Raw genomic sequence first — 12,887 nt, 5'->3', positions numbered from 1 at the left:
ACACTACTAGAAAACGGCCTAGCCGTAAGAATGGTATCAGTGGCGCACCACTTCACTGGTGCTCCACTGCTATATAGCAGTGGCGCACCAAAAAGTGGTGCTCCACTAGTATCTTATTACCAATGGCGCACTAGTATAGTGATAGGCCACTACTAATTTTTTAGCCGAATTATAAATGGGTCTCAGGTTAGCAGTGGTGCACTATATATGTGGTGCGCTATTGGCATTCGAATAGCAATGGCGCACGCATGTGTGATGCGCCACTATGCTGTAAAGAGTAATAGCGCACTGTATACTGTGTGCCACTATTCTAAAAAGAGGAATAGCGCACGCTCTGTCCTGTGCGCCACTATGATGTGCACATGCCTCCACCGCGCGCACACGTTCCCACCGCACACGCACCCACATACCACACTTTCCCCAGATCCATCTTCTCTCTCCTTGCACACCAAACCGCAAACTCCAACTCCAACTCCGCCCAGATCCATCTTCTCTCTCCACCCACCCATCTTCCCTTCGCTCTCTTGCTCTCTATAACGTCGGCGTAATCCCCTCCAAGAACCACAAGACGCCCAGCTCCCGCGTGCCGGCCGCCGCCCCACCACGCCTCCCGCGTCCCGCCTTGAGATTGCCGGCCACGTCCCCTCCGGCGCCGCCCCGTCCCTCCTCTCCTCCGCCCCCAATTCCACCAGTTTCTGAGCCCCCTGCACCACATCGACGCCGCCGTCCAAGACTCACCGACGGGAGGGACGGCGCAGCTAAGACCCTGGCGACGCGGCCGGCTGGCTCGCCGGCGCCCGCGTGCATCCATGCGCGCGGCACCGTCGAGCTGGTCGGACCGGGTCGAGCAGCTTGGTCGACGGCGTTGGTAGGTGTCGGCCTCGCGCGCGTGGCCCGGGAGGCTGCTGAACGCCGGTGTGGGTGCGCCGGCAACCAGGACCCGCCGGCGGCAACGCAATCAACGGAGGTCCGTCGCCCACAACGCGCAGCTCCAGTTCGCCATCATCGTTCTTTACAGCCGGACACGAAGGTCAGGAGAGCCTCGACGGCCACTGGCAGCCTGGAAGAATCGACGGCGCACGGGGCGCAGAGTAGCGCCGCGTCGGCCGCACAGCGCATCCCCTCGGCGGTGGCGTCGACCGGCGACCTGCAGATCCGGCGACGTGCTCCAGGGCGCCGACCACTTCGTCAAGTTGCAGCGCAGCGCCGGACTCCGTCGGCGTCGACCAAATCGAGCACAGCTGCTGGATTTGATTGCTTTTTTGTATTTTTGTTAGGGTCCTGGCTGCAAATTTTAGATACTTTGGTGGCACCTTTTCTTTTGTGTCCTGTGATAACCCTAATATTCATAAGCGGTCAATTCAGATCCACCGAGATCCATCGTCAGCCACACCTGCAGATCCATAGTGGGTCTGGTTACCACAACCAGGTCCCACGTGGCTTTTTATTTATTTTTCAATTTAATCAACAAGCAGTGGCGCACCCCATATGGATGCAGTGACGCACTCAGTAGCTTTAGTAGTAGCGCACCCATAACGATACAGTGGCGCAGCCAGTAACTTTAGTAGTGGCGCACCCTTTTGCTTACTAGTGGAGCACCTACTAGTGCGCCACTGATGTATAACTTAGTAGTGGCGCACCACTAGTGCGTCACTACTAAAAGTTAGCAGTGGCGTGATATTAGTGGCGCACCACTAGTGCGCCACTGATAAGCAAAACAGGTGCACCACTGATAAGCTGTTTTCTAGTAGTGCGAGGCAATAACAAATCAATCGACAAAGTTTACCTTGGGAAGCGCATTGGTGGCGCTGTACGGCTTTACACGACAAGAAGAAGGGACAGGATCTCTTTTTCTGAGAGAGGAGATTTTTCGGACAAGCTTCTCTAAGTCCTTGACCTCCAAATCTGCTGACAACCGATCTGCGTCCTTGTCGCTAGCATACTTCCAGAGAGGGTATTTGCGAGCCTGAAGAGGCTGCACTCTAGTTCTAAGAAAATATGCTGTGATTTGGATACCTGACAATTCTTTGCCGCGAGTATTTTGCAACTCACGGATGCGAGTCATCAAGGCCTCTGTCGATGTTTTTTCTTCCTCGGTAGCCTCTGCATCCCAGGAGCGGCGGCGAAGGATTTTCTCGGCACCATCGAAAGGAGGGATGTTGTCTTCAGCACATCCATGGTTTTCCTCCTGAATGTACAACCACTTCTTGCGCCACCCTTGAACTGAGTCAGGGAGTTTGACGTCGAAGTAATCGACTGTGGGGCGAACGGAAATAACAACGCCGCCTATATTATAGGCAACATTGGGAGAGCCATTGCGGCGACAAAAGAAAATGCACTTCCATAGCGCCCAGTTAGGCTGGACGCCAAGGAAGGCCTCACAGAGGGTGATGAAAATGGAGATATGGAGGATAGAATTGGGCGTGAGGTGGTGAAGTTGAAGGCCATAAACAAAAAGCAATCCGCGGAGGAAAGGATGAATGGGGGCGGAAAGACCGCGGATGAGATGGTCGATGAAACTTACCCGATACCCCATTGGAGGGGTTGGGTAGCTTTCTTCACTAGGGAAGCACATCGCCTTGGGCTTCTTGTTAATCCCTAGCTTCTTCAAGAGATTGATGTCCTGGGTGGAAATTTTGGACCTTTCCCACTCCGCGCTTCCCAGATCTGCGACGGCCATTGACGATTCAGGCGTGCTGTGCTTGATCAACCGACGCGGTGGCATCAACAATGGCGCAGGAATGCAGCTTGGAGAAGATGAGCTTAGGAAGTTGTGGGGCGCGAGGAGGAGGTTTTGCGAGAGGAGAGCGAGGAGAACGGAGCGAGCGGAAGTGCTCGAGGAAGAAGAAGGAGATCTTATATAGAGGTGCGGCGAAGCGGCGGACCGTTGGATGGAAAAAGTGTGCGGCGAGATGATAACCACGTGGAAACAAGGGTAAAAAAGTATTTTAACACCTTGGAGAAGTTATGGTACGTGCGCCGGGAAAAGCGGAGAACGTGTGTCCCCCACTTACACGACGTGTCAAGATAATGGATAATTTGGGACGCGGGGCAGCGGAGAAAACTTCTCGCGATTTACGGACTTACAATCGTGGCTATTGTCGGCAATAACGTCACCTTGGCGAAAGAAAAATTCGACTCAACGGCTACATCAAAAGGCGACATGCAACAATATTGGAGAGCCTTTGATCAAATACAAGTTTTTGGTCAAATGCTCGGGGGCTACTTTGGAAAAATGAAAAGATCACGAAAGAACAAAATAGAAATGGCGTGAGCCTATGATCAAATACAAATATTTGTTCATAGCCTCGGGGGCTACTCCCATCGGGAGCGCTGTTCGCGCACCCGCAGAAATTATAAAACGTCGGGAGAGAAAGAAAATATAGCGGCATAAGGCGTGGAGCCTACAACCAAGCACAAGTCCTTGGCTGTAGCCTCGGGGGCTACTCCCATCGGGAACGCTGTTCGCGTGCCCGATGAAATTATAAAAAGAAAGAAAGAATGAAAAGAAGAAACATAGAAAAGCAAAAGAGTATATTTCGAGTTATAAATAACTCTGCATATACTCCCATCGGGAGAGCAATATAAGTCATCTTTGACTCAATAAAATGTTCCATTCCAACAGCCGAATAAGCACTCGACAATATATTCTCAGAACGCCAAAGTTGCGATCAATTTCTGAATGCCGCAAAACTTTGCGAAGGTAAGACCCCAGATCCGTTCTGTGAGGCGTGGCACCGTCTCTAACGTCGGTTTGCTACTTTTATCCGTATCAACAGATACGAAGAAAAATCCTAACGGACGCGTTAGGTACCCGATAAATATGACTGGGACTCGACAAAATGGTAAGACCTTAAGCGGCGCCTGTCGAAGTTTACACCAGTATCCCGAGATCATGTCCAGGGACGTGATTTTGAAGTAGGTTTTTGCGGATTGCCACTAGAGCAGTTAACTAGTACCTGATCCGTCAGATGAACTAGCCCCAACTACCATTATCCCTGTACAATATAGAAATTTATGTGAAGAAATATAGAAAGGTTTTAAGTTGTCGAGTAAAAATAAACAGCGGAGATTTTCCCTGACTCGCGATTCAAGCAAAATCTCGGGGGCTCATCGACATAGGCATCCCCAATGGGCTGCCGAAGATAGTACCGGGGTTTGTCGAAGGCCCACTACCGGAAGAATAAGAAGATTCGGAAGCCCAAGATATTGTTAAGGAAAGCTAGAGTTGTAATAGGAAGCATTGTTTGTAATCTTGCGGGAGGAGTTAGAAACCTTCTCGGACTCTGTAACTTGTACAATACGAATCCCTCGGCTCCACCTCCTATATAAGGGGGAGTCGAGGGACAAAGAAAGAATCGAATCATTGTTTCTCAAACCCTAGTTTCTGTTGCGGTCAGAAACCCACCGGCGAGCAACGACGGGCAACACAGTAGAGCCGGGAGGCTCCCAGGACTGCGGCTGGCCCTGGTCCCTCGAGCGACGGCCCGCAAAGCCTCGGCACGCACGTCCGATGCTGGTGCAGAGGCGTGCCACCTGACCTATACCGGTCGGGAAGGTGATGGATTTGCTTCGCTTAGTTTCCTGCATGGCATACACGTAAACATTAAATACGAGCCTCGATCGGCTCTCAGGTTGTCCTGTGGATCGGCTCAAGGAGCCGATCTACCCATGATTCGTATGAGGTCTACGATCACATGGTGGTCCTGCTTGATCAAAATAAAGCTAAAACGACCTACGACGATTTAGGGTTTTCACCACTGATGTCTACGGGAGCTTCTATTCTTGTAGACAGTGTTGGGCCTCCAAGAGCAGAGGTTTGTAGAACAGCAGCAAGTTTCTCTTAAGTGGATCACCCAAGGTTTATCGAACTCAGGGAGGAAGAGGTCAAAGATATCCCTCTCATGCAACCCTGCAACCACAAAGCAAGAAGTCTCTTGTGTCCCCAACACACCCAATAGGTGCACTAGTTCGGCGAAGAGATAGTGAAATACAGGTGGTATGAATAAGTAGTAGCAACGGCACCAGAAAAGTGCTTTGCCCGGGACAGTAAACAAGCAGTAGTAACGCAGCAGTAGTAACGCAGCAGAACAGTAAACAAGCAGTGATAGCAGTATTTAGGAACAAGGCCTAGGGAATAGACTTTCACTAGTGGACACTCTCAACTTTGATCACATAACAGAATAGATAAATGCATACTCTACACTCTCTTGTTGGATGATGAACACATTGCGTAGGATTACACGAACCCTCAATGCCGGAGTTAACAAGCTCCACAATTCAATGTTCATATTTAAATAACCTTAGAGTGCAAGAAAGATCAACACGAGTAAACCAAGTACTAACACGAGCATGCACCTTGTCACCTTCACGCTATGTAGGAGGAATAGATCATATCAATACTATCATAGCAATAGTTAACTTCACAATCTACAAGAGATCATGATCATAGCATACGCCAAGTACTAACACGGATGCACACACTGTCACCATTACACCGATGCGGGAGGAATAAAACTACTTTAATAACATCACTAGAGTAGCACATAGATAAATTGTGATACAAAACACATTGCAATCATAAAGAGATATAAATAAGCACTTCATTACGCCATTCATAACGGTGAGTAAGTATTACTGTGAAATATAGCCTAATAGACCCACACGGTGCACACACTTGTCACCTTTACACACGTGGGACAAGGAGTCTCACGGAGATCACATAAGTAAAACTCACTTGACTAGCATAGTGACATCTAGATTACAAGCATCATCATATGAATCTCAATCATGTAAGGCAGCTCATGAGATTATTGTATTGAAGTACATAGAAGAGAGATGAACCACATAACTACCGGTACAGCCCCGAGCCTCGATGGAGAACTACTCCCTCCTCATGGGAGCAGCAGCGGTGATGAAGATGGCGGTGGAGATGGCAGCGGTGTCGATGGAGAAGCCTTCCGGGGCACTTCCCGCTCCGGCAGGGTGCCGGAACGAGAGACTCCTGTCCCCCGGATCTTGGCTTCGCGATGGCGGCGGCTCTGGAAGGTTTTCCGTATCGTGGTTCTTCGCATCAGGGTTTTCGCGACGGAGGCTTTAAATAGGCGGAAGGGCAGCCTCGGAGGGGGCCTGGGGGGCCCACACCATAGGGCGGCGCGGCCCCCCCCTCTGGCCGCGCCAGGGTGTGGTGTGGGGCCCCCAGGGCTTCCCTCTGGAGGCTCTCGGGTGTTCTGGAAGGCTCCGGAAAAAATAGGACCCTGGGTCTTGATTTCGTCCAATTCCGAGAATATTTCGTTACTACGATTTCTGAAACCAAAACAGCAGAAAACATGACAGCGGCTCTTCGGCATCTTGTTAATAGGTTAGTTCCAGAAAATGCACGAATATGACATAAAGTGTGCATAAAACATGTAGGTATCATCAATAATATGGCATGGAACATAAGAAATTATCGATACGTCGGAGACGTATCAACCACATAATCGGAACATCCTACGCGTGATTGAGCCTGGCAGCCACGCACGGTGATAATAAACCAACCCTAGACAAGGCCTAAAAACCAACATGAAGTTGATCCCCGGAACATCTTATCTAGGGCTAGCAAACTACACCCTACGTGCTACTTGGATCCTTCAACCCGTTTGCAAGGCCTAACTATGCAGATATTAAACTAATCCTTGAAGAACAAGGAGCAATCATAACGAGATCGGATCTACTAAACAATGATCAAGCGAGGTGCCGCCCTTACACCTAAGATAGGTGTAAGGGCGGCTAGACATCTAAGGGTTGCATGGACAAAAGCATGTGACACGATGAAACAATGCTAACCCTAACACATCTATGATAACTACGTTGCTCGCCATCAACAAGGCTTCAGCACGAGCAACGCATGAACAATGAATAAACGTATATCGCCTAGATCGCAAGATGCGATCTAGGCAGCATGATGCTTACCCGGAAGAAACCCTCGAAACAAGGGGTTGGCGATGCGCCTAGATTGGTTTGTGATGAACGTGATTGTTGTTTTTCTCAATAACCCTAGATACATATTTATAGTCCGTAGACTTTCTAACGTGGGAATAATCCCAACCGTGCACGAGCCAAATTCTATCTAACCGACACATATCCTACTATATTTACAGATACACGGGCAAACTAGCCCAAACTTTGTATACAAGGCCGATTCATGTATATCTTCCATGTATATTCTTCAAGCCCATCTTAATCGCGGCCCACCTCTGATCCGGTCAAATTCTGGTGATAACACATGCCCCCCTGGTTTTGGAAATAATAATTCCAAAATCACTCTGCTTTTTCTTCGTCGGGTCATGTCGTAGCAGAGCAGAACCGCTGCAGTATCCTTCATCACGATGCCTTGCCTTCTCAACTTCTCTGCACGATTTGACAATTCTTTGGCACCACTTCCTCGGAAACCGCTGTAACATTAACTCTCCCCAATATCCCATTATTTAACCGCGTCGAGCAGTTCGCCCCTTCATCCTCTTGCTCCATACTAGCCATCGGCAAAAAACCCCCTTCCTCTGTAGCCATGTCTTCTTCCTCCTCCTCCTCCTCCTCTGCCTCCTCAAACCTCTCCTACGTATCGTCTCCCTTTCGTGAGCCGACGCCAGAGTGGGGCTCGTTGGCGGCGCACGACATCCTCGCCCCGACGACGTGGGACAAGGAGGACCACGATTCCTCCGTCTGGTCCGAGGACGACAAGTCCTTGACCGACGGGGAAGACGACCTCCAATTCCTCGTTGACGGGAAGGAGGAGGCGGAGAGCGAGGACGACCGCTTCTCCTGGGACGACTTCACCTCTTCCGACGAGGAGGAGGAAGAGGAGGATGACACCTCCTCCGACGAATACCCGCCGGCAAAGCGCTTCCGCGCCTGGTGGGACGACGACGACGACGAGGAGGACGAGGCTCCCGTAGAGGGCTACGGGAGCAGCGACGAAGAGCTCGCCAGCAGCTGCGCCGGCGGCAGCGATGACGACGACGAGGGCAGCAACGGCCCGTAGATCAGGGACTACTAGCATAGGACTAGTAGTAGTAGTAATCGGCTTTTGTTCTTTCTTCCTTGAGCGATCGGCTCTTTCCTGTAAGAGCCCTTTTTATTAATGAAGAAAATACTTCTCAGCCGATTCTGCCTTCATACCAATTTTGCCGATTGTTAACGCAAGTCAACACGCAAAGAACCGATAGCAGCGTATCGGTCTTTAACTGATCATGATACTTTGTACTCCTTAATTTTCTCAAGTGACCAAAGTCTGAGTTCTATAAGATCCTCAACGTTATCACTCATCAGGGCTGCATACTCTTTAGTTGTCAAGTCATTCTGAAACGTGACACGTCTCGACCCAGCCGTGATTTCCCTTTATAACCTTGCTCTATCTTCTTGCAGCAACAGGATGGTCCAGACCCGGTAGATGATGATGGCTCCCCTTTTGGATTCCTCCCAGCAGCCCCGGTGGTCCTCTTCTGCAAAAACTCACCACCTTTGAAGAAGGTTGTGATGCAGAAACCGGCCGATGTCTCCCAAATCGGCTTCCAAAAGCAGAGTGTCTACTAGGTCAGCTGCCCCCCGAGCCTCAGTCAAGGCGAGAACAGCGGTGAGGAAAGTAGCTGCCAGGAAGACTCTGAAGCGCCAAAGCCCTACTCCATCTCAAGAAGGCTCACACGTAAGTTTCACCCATGCTTTGACTGATTTCATCCATCCTTCTAGACTTCTGCAGCATACTTGTATTTCTTCTACAGACCTCTCCTGAAGGAAACTCTAGTGAGGACACACAGTCCAGTCGAAGGGACTCGAGCTCGGGAAATTCTGAGAAAACCACCACGCGGAGTCAACCAGACTTTCCACCGTCGGCTTCCAAGAAAAGGTCAGCCCCTGCACCTGCTGTCTCCCAAACTCCCATCAAAGCGAGGCAGGGCAGCCTACGCACAAAGAGCCGATGCATCAAGAGAGTTCGCAAGGAACCGCAAGCCTCTTCATCAAACCAGGAGATATCAAACGTAACTCCATCCTTTCCTTGGACCATTTTGTATACCGACCCCTTGTCGTTCTCATCGGCTAACCATTCTCTTTGCAGACTGACGACACCTCCAGTGGGGAAGTCGAGGAGATACCAATGCCATCCGGCGCCCTGGACCTAGCAACTTCTACGAGTGCAGCTGAGAAGTGGCCAATTTGGCCAAACCAACAGCAGAAACACCAGAGCCGATCACCTCTTCATCGGCTGTTCCTCTGGTCTTAGGAGAGGTATGATCCTTCCCTTTAGGTCTACCTTACTCCTTTGCTATCTCCTGACGTTTTCTTGTTGTCTGTCAGGGTTATGACCTTTCAAGCCTGCTAACATATGACCCCGAATCCATCGAGCCGGCTATTGTTAAAACGAGCGAAGGGCCAGGACCCAGCACTACACATGGTCAACTCCAGCATCTCAAGACCCTGCTTTCCTCCTCCATCGAGACATTGGTTGAAGACTCCGAGGCAGTGAAGAGCATTCTGGAGGATATCCAGCCTCATCTTCCGGTGACGCTGCAGGTGAAACTTTGGCCAGTCGTAACTCCGTCTGCCTACAGGTTAAGAGTGGTATCGGCTCGTCAGAGAATCAACCTGCGCCACGCCCAGCTTTCGTTGAAAGCCGATATTGCAGACAAATGCCAACGGCTTAATGAGAAGAAGGCTGCCTTGGATGCAAAAACTGACACATCTGACAGCACGACTGAACTGGCGACCTTGCGCAAAGAATTGGAGGCCCTTGAACAAGCAGCTGGTAGCAGGCAAAGATGAAGGTGATGAGGCCGAGATCGCCGAGGTGGATCGTGTTCGTGCTGATGCCCTCCATGCCCTTGAGATGTTCCTTCAGTAGAGTCTCCCTATGTAATCTGAGAAACAAGTTTGTACAAGTTGGTACTCCAGAGTCGATGGCTGTGCATCGGCTTTGTCACCTAGTTCTAAAGTCGATGTCTGTGCATCGACTGTTATTGTCTATTTATGCCATTTTTTTTTTACTTTTACTGGCCGATTTTTCTATCGGCCCCCAATATTTCACTGCCCATGTATCGCACATGTTCATCGCACATGTTCATCCGATTAGGTGCCCCCCGAGCCGAATCTGTCAGGTAACTGCAGATATCGGCTCTGTAGTTAGCCAAGGCACTGTACTTGAACATCGGCTCCGTCGGGACCAATGTTGACTTCTTCCAGTTCATCAGCCGATATAACCCAGACCCTAGCTTTTCGTCACCTGCTAGATCGACATTGAACACAGGCAAAACGTATGGCGAGGATAACATGGGCCGATTGCTGGAATCGGCCCCCATTTTGATTGTATTGCTCAATGAAGGTTTACATCCTGGTCTTGCTTTACTATAACTACGTGACATGCTTGAGACAAGACTATCCCTTTTTTATTTTTTGGGGCCGATCACAAGGATCGGCCTTGCCACGTACGTCCATAGATTTTGCTCTTGTTACACGGTCAGGCCGGTGGATAAGACCAGCCTCACCCCGTTTTTTGTCACGTCGATGCGCTCGCAGTCGTCCAAAGTGATGCCGAGAGTGGCTCTTGGCCTGCCAGTCTCCCAAACGTTCATGCCGGCCGTTGAAATCTCGGCTGAGTCATCCGCGTGGACGACCTCTACTTCATCTCCATCCCATCGTATTAAACATTGGTGCATCGTGGATGGAATGCAACGATTGGCGTGGATCCAATCTCTCCCTAGCGAGGACAACATAGGTGCTCTTGCTATCGACAATAAAGAACGTCGTAGGGATGGTTTTTCTTCCTACGGTCAGATCCACGTTCAGAACACCTTGTGCTTCAGAAGCTTGGCCGTTGAAATCGCTCAGTGTAACATTGGTCTTGATCAGATCCGAGCTAGAGCGTCCCAACCGACGTAGCATGGAGTATGGCATAATGTTGACTGCCGCTCCGGTGTCCACCAGCATCTTGTTGACAGGCTGCCCATTGATATAACCTCGTAAGTACAGGGCTTTCAGGTGTCTGTAGCTTTTTTCTCGTGGCTTCTCAAAGATAACTGGCCGCGGGCCGTGATGCGTGTAGTTGACACGTCCGTTGGGAACCCCAAGAGGAAGGTGTGATGCGCACAGCGGCAAGTTTCCCTCAGTTAGAAACCAAGGTTTAATCGAACCAGTAGGAGTCAAGAAGCACGTTGAAGGTTGATGGCGGCGGGATGTAGTGCGGCGCAACACCGGAGATTCCGGCGCCAACGTGGAACCTGCACAACACAACCAAAGTACTTTGCCCCAACGAAACGGTGAGGTTGTCAATCTCACCGGCTTGCTTGTAACAAAGGATTAACCGTATTGTGTGGAAGATGATTGTTTGCAAGAAAACGAGTAAAGAACAAGTATTGCGAGCAGATTTGTATTTCAGGTATAAAAGAAAGGACCGGGGTCCACGAGTTCACTAGAGGTGTCTCTCCCATAAGATAAAAGCATGTTGGGTGAACAAATTACAGTCGGGCAATTGGCAAATAGAGAGAGCATAACAATGCACATACATGTCATGATAAGTATAGTGAGATTTAATTGGGCATTACGACAAAGTAGATAGACCGCCATCCAGCTGCATCTATGCCTAAAAAGTCCACCTTCAGGTTATCATCCGAACCCCTTCCAGTATTAAGTTGCTAAACAACGAGACAATTGCATTAAGTATGGTGCGTAATGTAGTCAACAACTACATCCTTAGACATAGCATCAATGTTTTATCCCTAGTGGCAACGAGCACATCCACAACCTTAGAACTTTACGTCACTCTGTCCCGAGATATCAATGGAGGCATGAACCCACTATCGAGCATAAATACTCCCTCTTGGAGTTAAGAGCAAAAACTTGGCAGAGCCTCTACTAATAACGGAGAGCATGCAAGATCATAAACAACACATAGGTAATAACTTGATAATTAACATAACATAGTATTCTCTATCCATCGGATCCCGAAAAACACAACATATAGCATTACGGATAGATGATCTTGATCATGTTAGGCAGCTCACAAGATCCAACAATGAAGCACAATGAGGAGAAGACAACCATCTAGCTACTGCTATGGACCCATAGTCCAGGGGTGAACTACTCACTCATCACTCCGGGAGGCGACCATGGCGGTGAAGAGTCCTCCGGGAGATGAATCCCCTCTCCGGCAGGGTGCCGGAGGAGATCTCCAGAATCCCCGAGATGGGATTGGTGGCGGCGGCGTCTGCGGAAGGTTTTCCGTATCGTGGCTCTTGGTGCCGGGGGTTTCGCGACGGAGGCTTTAAGTAGGCGGAAGGGCAACGCGGGGGCCACACGAGGGCCCCACACCATAGGTCGGCGCGGCCGGGGCCGGGCCGCGCCGCCCTATGGTGGCGGCGCCTCGTGGCCCCACTTCGACTCCTCTTCGGTCTTCCGGAAGGTTCGTGGCAAAATAGGACCACGGGGGTTGATTTCGTCCAATTCAGAGAATATTTCGTTACTAGGATTTCTGAAACCAAAAACAGCAGAAAACGACAAGCGGCTCTTCGGCATCTTGTTAATAGGTTAGTTCCGAGAAAATGCACGAATATGACATAAAGTGTGCATAAAACATGTAGATATCATCAATAATGTGGCATGGAACATAAGAAATTATCGATACGTCGGAGACGTATCAGCATCCCCAAGCTTAGTTCTGCTCGTCCCGAGCAGGTAAAACGATAACAAAGATAATTTCTGAAGTGACATGCCATCATAACCTTGATCATACTGTAGGATAACGTTGCATAGAAAACAAAAATTTTCCTACCGCGAACACGCAATCCAAGCCAAGATGCAATCTAGAAGATGGTAGCAACGAGGGGGTATCGAGTCTCACCCTTGAAGAGATTCCAAAG

Source organism: Lolium rigidum, chromosome 5, assembly GCF_022539505.1.
Source record: "Lolium rigidum isolate FL_2022 chromosome 5, APGP_CSIRO_Lrig_0.1, whole genome shotgun sequence".
Taxonomy (NCBI): Eukaryota; Viridiplantae; Streptophyta; class Magnoliopsida; order Poales; family Poaceae; genus Lolium; species Lolium rigidum.
Note: the sequence above shows the minus strand (reverse complement) of the source record.